Below are 10,822 nucleotides of genomic sequence, written 5' to 3'. Positions count from 1 at the left end.
TGGACCACTCTGCATATTTCTTCCTTCATCCATTCTTTCTTGCTCCGGTTCCACCACCCTAATCTCAACCACCATTACTTGCCACCTCTCTAACTGGTCTGTCAAATACTTCACCTGCCTCAAATCCAAATCTCTAACTTTTATTTGAATATATATGTGAATAAATGACTCTAAGACAAGCACATATTGATTTTTTAAAAAGGAAAGAGGTAGGCAATGTTATCCCACAACAATTTATTCTCAACCTTACAGCCAAAATATACAAATAGATATGTGGCTCACTTTCTTAAAATCCTTCCAGTGACTTCCCATTGCCTGGGGACAGCACTGGAAGTCTGTGGATCCAGTGTCTTTCCCTCACTTGCCCCTTACACCTGGCCTTCTATCAGTTATCTGAATGTGCCAAAGTCATTCACACTGTGCTATTTCTACCTGCAGTAATGTCTACCTTCGCGCCTATCCCCTTCAGGTCTTGGATGTTCTGGAAGTTTCCTCAACTCCCTCCCAGGTCCACACTAGCTTAGGTCCCTATGTTGAAAGCTTTGTTTAGCATCCTGTACTCCTCTTTTGTAATACTTATTCCAACTCTATTTAATTAAGTATTTTGGGGAGTATTTGCTTAATGTGTATTTTCTGCATCCAGTTTGTCAACTCCTGAATCCCCGAAGACTAACATATTATTTTGAAGCTTTTAAAATTGTGCTTCACAATAAATTTTAGATCATAACCAGTACACACACACACAAAACAGAAAAGTTTCATGAACATGCCCCTTCTGCATGCAATTCACTTGATAATTTCTACTCTGTTTTAAAAATGTTGGCTACAACTCAGTTTATTGAGTTTACAGCCTGCTAATAGATTCAACCCTCATTTGAAATAACCACTCATCTAACACAATGCTCAGCAGATAGTAGGTCCTCGGTGATCATTTATAGAACAGACAAATGAAAAAATACTTACCAGCTACTACTTAAAATGATTTGTTTTTGTTTGCATTGGATAACGGTTGACTGATTATGGCTTTGTCCCTCCCTGGAGAATGGGGCCCCAGAAGGGCTAACCCCAGCCATTCTGGGTACAGTTATTTCCCTTGACTGGACTGATAGGATCAGGGTCATGGGGTGATTTCCCCTTGTCCCCGTGCCACAGACTGTCCCCTTAAGTACCCTCCAGAAAGAGAGATGGTTCATTATTTCCCTGTTTACTGTGGACTGTTATATCCCTATCACTGCAAAAAGAGAGGATTTAGAAAATAAAAAACTTTCCAGCAATATCCTAATGACACCAAATGCATTACTGTCTTTGCTCTTATGATTCATATGTCAATTGTCCCATCTAATTATCAGGCTTTAGGGCTATTTTAACTTATTTTCAAACACTTTGGTTTAACATGAGTACAGCCCTATCTTGTTGAACGCCAGGACCCCTCAAATAAGAAACCAGTTCTTTTTATTAACTAGTTAATAAATGCCTACTTTTACCTGTTGCGTTTTTCTGTTTCCACCAGACACCTAAAATCCCGGGCTTTTCTCCTCATCTCTACTTCTCACCATCCGGCACCTACCACGCAACATGACAAAGAAAACCCTCCCAGGACGGACAGTTTTAAAATATCAACCATCCTCTGCGGGACCAGGCAAAGTCAAGGTCAGGATTCCCCATCCATGTGGGAACCGTTGGAGCCTAGGCTGAGCTTTCTCCAGAACAACCAGGGAAACTACTCGGTGGGGGGTCCGGTCCCAGGGGCTTGTCCAGGGGTGTGTCCTTCATGCAGCAGTGCAGCTACAAGGAGCTTGAGTCCTCCCCCCCCACCCCTGCAGAGCTCACTCCCAGGGCACAACTCCAAGGGATAGCGCTTGTTCTGTCACCCCTGGTCACGCATCGATTTGGGAGAAGCGGAAGCAAATCAAGGCTTCCACGAGTCTGAGAACTGAAAACTGGAAGCAGAACGAACATTCCGGCAACAAGCTTTACATCCAGCATTTTAGATTCCCACGTGCGTGGTTGAAGCCTCTTCCTCTACGTCCATATTCTGGAAGGATTGTTCATTCTGCACTTTCCTGTGGCCCACGTGCTTCTGTTAATAATTGGCTCCTAGAAAATCAGACTCCTCTTATTTGAACTGAAGCCAAGTGAGGGTAGCCTCTAATTCTAGGGGGCTGGTGGCTTCTAAACCCTTAAGCCAAAATGTACTCAAAATTGGGAGGGCTTTGAGTTTTTAAATTTTTTTTTAGGTGGGCTTTATACCTTTAAGAATTTCCTCCACACACTAGAGCTCTTACCAGAGAACTTAGAATCTCGAGGTTAGATCTTTGAAAATGTCACTTTCTTTATTCTTCAAGAAACACAGTTACCACTGAGGTTTCAAGCCATGAACTTCAAGCTTCGAATCTCCCATAACCCAGTCCACAGCTTACAGTTACGCTTTCACAGTAATGGGCCCTCTTAAAATCCGTAGGAGCAGCTTGCATAAAAAAGAAGCCTGTTTCCCCACCCCAATCCGACCCTATTTACTTGGTTACATAAATGCTTTGGGTATTTCATTTTTGTAAGCCAGCATTTATCTGCATACTTGACCTGAAACTCCACACTTTACTCCATGCAATCCAGTGATATAAAAAAGCATGAAAAAAAAAAGGAAGAAAGAAAGGCTCTCTCAAATTTACCTTAGCCTTCATATCCCTTTGACAGAACAGAAAACAGGGGAGCTCACATAAATAAAAGCATAGTTACCCAAACTGCAGCGAGTTCTGCTTTTTAAATACGTAACTCGCAAAAACAGCTTCAAAAGCATTATTCACATCAACTGTTTTTAAGGCAAAATGTATTTTAATGTTGTAAACAAAGGAGCCTGGCTGTTTTGTAGATTCTGCGGGCTGTAGTGACCCAGTTATCTGGTCAAAGGGCTGTATGGATGAGAGGGACAGAGCGAGTTAAAGTTTAACTTTCAGGAATTGTAAACCAAACCTAAAGCCACTGAACCTTTGGAGTTTGATATGTTGATTAGAGCATAACCAGAGTGACACGTTGAACTCTCCATAATCAAGGAAACCTTTTCCGGGTGGGGATCTCTGATCACTCAGGTACAGTCCATGCGTTTTGCTTTTTCTTGCTTCAACTCTGTGAAACTGTGCAGTGTGGCTCAGTGGGAATGCAATGAGAAGAGCTTCTATCCTCTTCTATTAGAGAGCCTAATGCAGGGCGCTTTCTGGCTGGTTTTTATACTAATGGAGCAACCTGAAAACAAGAGAATATATTGGAAGAATCATATAATCTCAGAATGAAATGGCAGCCATCTTCGGCTTCTTGATGTAATCAATTTCTGGGGCTAAAGAGTAGATTTACCGCCTTGGGTTCAAGAGCAGGGCTAATGTTTCCGAGAAGTTTATTTAGCAATGGCCAGATAGCTGGGAGCATTGTGGTTGACTGTTTATCCTGGTCCTAGGACCCCCCGGAAACATAAAAAATGTAATTAAAAGAGGAAAAGCATTAACATCACTGGCAGATTCTGACTTCTCTGTGTAGGTCGTAATTCCTATCATACCTTAGATTTCATATTTTCAATTCTCTCCTTCCCTCACCTTTGTCCTTCACAACCACCCGAAACCAAAATCTAAAACACAAAAACCCACAGAAAATAAACCCACCCAAAATCACCTTGGTGAATTCTTGCTATTTCATTTCCCAGGATCCTACTCACCAAAGGAATGCCTTAAGCTATTCGCTTTTCATTCTAGCAAAAGAAAAAAAAAAAAGAAAACAAAAACAGACATGGAAAATGACTGGCTTTGAATGTGTTAAATCTCAACCTTGGGGATAGCTAATTATTAGATCTTTTTCTTGGGTTGGTTTGGGCAACCGTGCTGCGGTGGATATATTTTTCACATGATCATTTTGTTCACTCCAGAAAGATGATTCACATCCAAAATACGCTACGACTGTACCTTAAGGAAGGTGTCGGAGCACTTAACAGGAACATCCATTCCTACCAAAAATCTCTTAAACTCTGATTGAAATACTTTTGTTCCATGATTATGAAAACGAGTTCCAAGGAGAATGGGCTCAAAGTTAAACAAGTGTATTTACGGTAGGACTGTTCAGATGTGTATTGTGTATCTTCAAGAAGGTGAGGAACACAGTATTATTTATGCACTGTGCAGGATTAGTGTTTTGCAAAATATACACTGACAAGCTCAACTTTTGTTAGAATTTAGAAGCTTCAAAGGTGTGTTGGTCTGGTCTGAAATATCCTTTATGATAATGTGCTGAGGCATATACAGTAGGAACGAGTCCGGAGATAACAGTGCTTACTAGAATAAGAGCATTTACTTGTTAAAGGGCTAAGGCCTTCTCCTGCTAAATACAGAATAATAGACAAATGACTTATTGGTTCATATTTCAGGGCCATATTTTCTGGAATTATATTGATACTGCCCATTTGAGACAGTTCTCACATTTTGCTGTTCCAGTTTATTATTTGTCATGTATAAGGGAAGGGGGAAGGGAATTGGGAAAAAGAAAGGAAAAAAAAAAAACTTAGTGGGCAAATATGAATTGACAGGATGGATAGGAAAAACGCTGAATATTTATTTATTATTTTTAACTGGGCTAATAATACCAAGTTGTTTTGTGTCATTTCAAATATGACATTTCTTACACTGTATTCAGTGGACGTTAATAATGTGGCTCAAAAAAGGTGACCCGGTTGTCAAGTTGAGGAAAGGTAGACACTTTAAAGCAGGTCTTGTTATTAGGTGGACAATACTAACAATGACAGATGTTGATTGAGCATTATATGGCCAAGTGTAGTCCTGAGCACTTTCCATGCATTCATCTATATTATTCTTAAACCAGTCCTATGAGGTAGATACTATTATAATATTTTACTAATGAGAAAATTGAGCAGGGATTAGTTACCTAGAAGGCTCCATATCACCCAGCTGGGAAGCAAAGAGCCAGATTCCCCAGCCAGGTGGTCTGACTCCGGAGCCCACACATGTCACCATCGTAACTGTCCTCACAGGGAGTGAGGATTTACTGTGTGTGTAAATGTATGCACTTCTGAGCATCTAGGACTGAGATGTTTCGTTTCCTCAGCTTCATTTATAACAGAACATCTTTCAGGAACATCTATCAACATGTCTCTGAAATGGGATTCCTCAGAACACAGTTTAAGAAAGAAAAAATCCCTTTTAGAGCTCCCATCCAGCATTCATAAAACCAGAACCAACTGAAATCACCACAACTGAAAACATCTGAGGGACCTGATGGCTTAGCTATCTTCCATCAAACAGGACCATGCCTCTCTCAGAGACTTTCCAGATTAATTCTAGAAAGAACACCAGACTCATCTCCTGACAGAGCGTGGCTGGAAGGCAGGTTCCCAAACTTCTGAGCTGTGTGGCCTCAGGCACGCTACTTAACTTCCCTGAATCTCAGATTCCTCGAGTGTGCCATGGGGCTAGAATCCACCCTGCAGAATTCAGTGAAGATTAAATGAGATGACATAGCAAAATAGTTAAAGCATCATCCCTGGCACTTGGCAGGAATTCGGCAAAACTCTCTTCCCCTTCCCATTTCTCTATTTGTAATCATCTCCAAAAAAAATATCCTGAAACTTTCCAAACTTACCCATTAGCTGCTCTTTGTCAAAACTCTACTGATACAATAATAAAAAAAAAAAAAAACTCCACTGATATAGTAAATCAAAAACTACACGCAAATTATACAGTCCTGATTAGTCACAAGAGTAAACATATTCTATTTATGCAGACAAAAAGACAAAACCTCTTATTTTCTTTTATTCTAAAAAGACAGCAGCAACAACAACAAAACATAGTATGCTTTTATTTTAGAGAATGTTGCTCAAGGAAACTCTTAGCTAAATGCCCAATGCCCTTTTCTCTGAAACCCACGGGGCAGCCTGCGGTGGTGGGTGTTCATTTCATCACACAGCCAGTCGATGTTACAAATCTGTTTCAATAACTGTCTTTTAAAATCCTGTCATCCCTCAGCAAGCTGGGGAGTACGCTGGGTACTGTTGCACAATTGTTGTCATTACCTGATGTGTCTCTAAATGACTCAATCAGTTTAAACAAGACGGTACTGATCGATGGAGGATAAACACCATTTGATCTTATTCATGGAAACAGTAACCAGGCTCCTGTAAAGTGCAGTTCTAACAGTTCCAACGCCCCCCGGGGAAAGCATCTGGAAAAGGAGAAGCACCATTGCAGTGACATTACCTATGAGAAATCTAAACACCATCTGCTTCTTGGCAGATACTGTAAGATGCAGGAAGTTCTTAACCAATGATTCCTGCTGATTGGCTCAGGAGAGCTGATCTACCATTGGAGTGCATCCAACTCAATCCAACCAGAATCTCAGTCTTAAGAACTATGCAGAATCTTTAACTTAATAAATTAAGGTTTTTGTGTTGAATATTTTCGATTCATCCAAACCAAAAATTTAAATATTTCCTTTTATAATCATGGCTGCCTTGACTAAAATATGCTGGTACTTTGAGCTCCCTAATTTGATTTTTTTAAAGATAAACTTAGCTTCTTTTTTTCCTTATACGGATATGTATGTGCAATTTTATCTATGTAGGGTATTAGCGACCATGTGGAAAATATTTTCCACGTTTGTTTCTTCCAATAGGGCTCCGTCCCTGGTAATAGTAGGAGGAAGGGCATAATATGGATTAAGATAACCCCCTCCAGTCTGCAAGGGTATGCACAGTGTTCTGCCCCCAGGAACAATATGGCTAAGAGAATTTGCACATGACAATCTGGCCAGATGGAACGACTAAGTGAGCAAACTGGTTTGCAATTCTATAAAATCCCAATTTCAGTGATGTAGTAATGTCTCCCCTTCTTCCAGTAGTTAAAAATGATCATTGTTTTGGGGATGCCCAACTGATTCAAAGAACACTACACTTAACACAGCAGAATTAACTACTGTTAATACCTTATTTCTATAGGATATTCTAGTTTACAAAGCATTTTAGACAGAAGCATTTAGACTTTTTAAAAAAGATTTATTTATTTGAGAGAGAGAGAAAGAGCATGAGCAGGAGAGGCAGAGGGAGGATCTGAAGCAGACTCCGCATTGAGTGCAGAGCCCAACGCAGGGCTCAATCTCTTGACCCTGAGATCATGACCTGAGCCAAAATCAAAAGTCAGACACTTAACCGACTGCGCCACTCAGGTGCCCCTAGACTTTTTTAATGCCAAATTTCTTCATGGTCAATTCAGCATGGCTACTTTCTTCAAGGTAGCTCAGTCATTACGGCTCATTCCAGTTGTGCAAAGCTGTTAACCGCAAGATGCTCACGCAGAGTCTAGAAGCCCAGCTGGGCCCACGCAGCAGAGGGCGGATTACATAGGGAGCTTCACCTACTGTACTGGACATAACTGCCCCAGTGATGAGTAACTAAGAGGTTAGATGAAACTAGGAAGAGAGAGGGTGCCTGGGTGGCTCAGTCATTAAGTGTCTGCCTTCAGCTCAGGTCATGACCCCAGGGTCTTGGGATCGAGCCCCGCATCGGGCTCCCTGCTCAGCGGGAAGCCTGCTTCTCCCTCTCCCACTCCCCCTGCTTGTGTTCCCTCTCTTGCTGTGTCTCTCTCTGTCAAATAAATGATAAAATCTTAAAAAAACAAAACAAAAACAAAACTAGAAAGGGAGGATGAGAATCCCCGTGGAAGGTGAGAGGAAAACTCGCCCCATAGGAGTCCCAGAAGGAAACGATCCTACAAAGATTTCGAGCATGGCACGTGAAAGAAGTGAAGGGAGGGATGCCGGACTATCTCCCGGAACACTGGCTGGGCATTTGCAGGGTTTTAGGTATCGAGGCAATTTTCTTTCCTTCCTTTCAATTCACCTTTACATTCTTCTATCCAGCTTTTCTGTTAGGATTGCGTTTAGTGCTCATCTTTCCAGCTCGGGGCTTCTGCATGAAGTTAATTGGCTTCTTAGATTTGTTTAAACCCTAATCCCTCTGGTTACTTTCTGTGGCAGTCAGAGGTCAGACGCTGATACCATGCAGCGGAAGTCTGTGTTGGCACATGGAAATGACCAGGTCAGGAATCCTCTTGCCTGAAGACACCCCGCAGTGCCTCACAATGCGGGCAGTGACTGCCCACTGGTTAGAATCAGCACCCTATGATGATGATGATGATAATGAAATGAGTAATAGCTCTTCTGTGCTGACATAGCTCCTGCCACAGCAGGGCTTGGAGATTCACTCCTTCAACCCTGTGGGGTTCTGTGGAGTGGGTGCTATTGCAATAAAGAGGTCAAGTCTTAGGACCATGGAGAAACTTGCACACGGTCACATGGCTAAAAAGTGGCAGAGACAGGAGTGAACCCCAACAGTCTGGCGCATACCACTCTGCAGACAGGGTGTGAATAGAGCATAGAGAAGCACTGAATCTTGGAACTAGAACTAAATTTTGAGGTCCTTTATTGGACAGAGAGGAGCTAAATGAGTTTCCCAAGGATAAAAGACAGTTTTTTTGTTGTTGTTAGGGTAAGAACCCAAGTGTAGACCCCCAGCCCTCAGTAATTGCCCTGAATGACTTGGCTTCCTAAAGCCTAAATTCTGCTAGGGTCTGAAGACACAGCACCTCCCACCTGGAGGCCACACCCTTTTCCCCCGGGGAAAGAATAATTGGGCTGCTAGGTCTATAAATGCTCAGGGAGTCCCATATTTAAACTGCCCTAATTTGGAGCTTTAAATGGAGACCCAGATGTTCCCAAATAGCAGCTCCACCAGCCTCAATGGAATTATTCATTTAGGATAATAAGAGTATGCTTCCAGAAGTTCCTTGTTAACATACACATTAGTTGGGAGACAGGGTATGAGTGATAGGGACACTTTGAAGTATTGACATTCAGGAACACATTAGCCTAAAATCACTTAGCAAATTAACTAGCCTGGCAAAGCCATTCCAAGAAGAGCATTTAGGACATGTAAGTTGTGATGGTAGGGAAGAGAAGAGGGAGAAGAGAAATGGCCAAGGATGGAGGTGTTCTAGGGAACAAGAAGAAACTTTAAGGTATTTGAATGACCGCTATTTGTCTGATCTTTGAGGAAGAATTTACTTATTAATTTTGAGTGATTATTAAAGATATTTGAGCATCACAATTACCAGATTCCTCCATGTTTCTCCCTCACTATAGAACAGGTAGTTAAGACAGGTGCACTGGCCAGAACTGGAATCATCCAAGAATGCTAGTACCTGGCCCTTTAGGATATTTTAAGACAGGAGAAAAACCTATAAAGTCTAGAAACTCTTATTCTCACTTGCCTTTCAAAACAAGCTATAACGTCAAATACTTCCTATAATAATTTAGTATCTCAATATTTCAAAGGATCCCCTAAAGCACAGTGATCTAAAGGATGGATTCATAGCATGGCATATGGCAAAGAGAAGACATTTGCACTGCTAAAGAAGGAAGGTCCAGACCCAGAATGCCTGGGCTTGAATCCTGGCCGCACCACTTCCTAGCTATGTGACCTTCAGCAAATTATTGAACTTCTCTGAGCCTGTTTCCTCTTCCATAAAATCAAGGTTACTTTGTGCATTGGATCAGAAATTATACATAAAGTGCTTAGAACAATAGCACGCAAGTGTGCACAAACCTTAGCTAATGCAGCTCTAACAGTCATCTCATTCCTGTGTTGCTTTCCTAGAAGAACATGGCTAGAAACAGAGAGAGGCTATGAGGTGAACATGTAGAAAATTGGAGGTCAGGTGGCTGAGAAATAACTCTCCCCCGCACTGGCCTGTGGAGCAAGTTATGGACAATTTCTCTCTGACACTGTTGCAGTTTTTCCGAGACAGAGATGTTCTCCATCACAGGCAGGGGCTCCTAACTAAGTCAGTATAAAATGATTAGAAGGAACCTGGGTCATTAGCAAGGTAGCAGAATAGAAATCTGGATCTTCACACCAGAGGGCAAGCCTCTTGGCCTGTGTTATTTTCATGATTACAACAAAGAACCCATCAGGACTGGAAGCCACTTACAAAGAATAGCAGGGTTATTAGCATGACAAAAACGCAGGCATGAGATAATACAACCTGTCCCCAAATCAGTCCCCTGCACAAGCAGGACAGCAGACCTCAGAAGAGAAAATTATGGGGGGAGGGGCAAAGTGGAGCATCAGGACTGAGGAGGAAGGGGTTGGGGATTGGAGTCTACCTCAAGGGGAGTGGCTGGATGGAAGGGCAGGAAGGAGATCCCTTGGGATTACCGCGTTAATCTGTCCACCAGGACTGACTGAGGGACCCCTTGCTCGAGTTCAGCGTTATTCTAGACGCTGTGTTAGATACAAAGATGTATTGCACTTTTGTCCCTAACTTCAAGGGGCCCATGAAGGGTTCCCCAAGGGCCCCATCGCAGTCTTAGGATATTTAACCTCTCCCTTCCTTCTCCAAACTCTCTTACTTTGCTGGAAAATCAATTCTATTTACTATGCTACATTGAGGGTTCCTGAAAGGCAAAAAAGGTATCCTATTTCTTTTTCAATGCACAGACCTAACACATTGCTCTGCACATAACAGATTCACCCTATTGTTTGCTGAATAACAGAGCCACCTAACTGAGGAGAGCAGGACAGGAGGTAGAAGAGGCCAAGAAAAACAGCATTGAGTGCCCTATATCCTACTCTGTGCTATGTACTTGTCCTATCTCTTTGCATTACTATGGCAACACTATGAGGCAGGCATCATGATCCCTAATTTCAAAAAGAAGAAGCTGGGATCTGGGTAAACAACTTACCCAAGTTTATGAAGTTCTTAAGGGTAGAGCCTCA

The 10,822-nt window shown here is 42.0% G+C and overlaps 1 protein-coding gene across 3 annotated transcripts in view; it reads left to right on the top strand.

The window, feature by feature from the left end:
* Nucleotides 1-3,003: 3,003 nt before the first annotated feature.
* The window catches only part of A1CF (APOBEC1 complementation factor), an 80,078-nt gene continuing 72,259 nt past the window's right edge, over nucleotides 3,004-10,822 (top strand). For all 3 annotated transcript variants that reach the window (XR_004926907.2, XM_036123411.2, XM_036123410.2), the window contains exon 1: nucleotides 3,004-3,086. The gene's annotated coding sequence lies outside the window, so the exon portion shown is untranslated. The remainder of the gene's footprint in view (nucleotides 3,087-10,822) is intronic.

The sequence above is a fragment of the Halichoerus grypus genome, chromosome 7, assembly GCF_964656455.1.
Source record: "Halichoerus grypus chromosome 7, mHalGry1.hap1.1, whole genome shotgun sequence".
In the NCBI taxonomy this organism is placed as follows: domain Eukaryota; kingdom Metazoa; phylum Chordata; class Mammalia; order Carnivora; family Phocidae; genus Halichoerus; species Halichoerus grypus.
The sequence above is the reverse complement of the archived record's forward strand: the minus strand, read 5'-3'. Positions and strand labels throughout refer to the sequence as shown.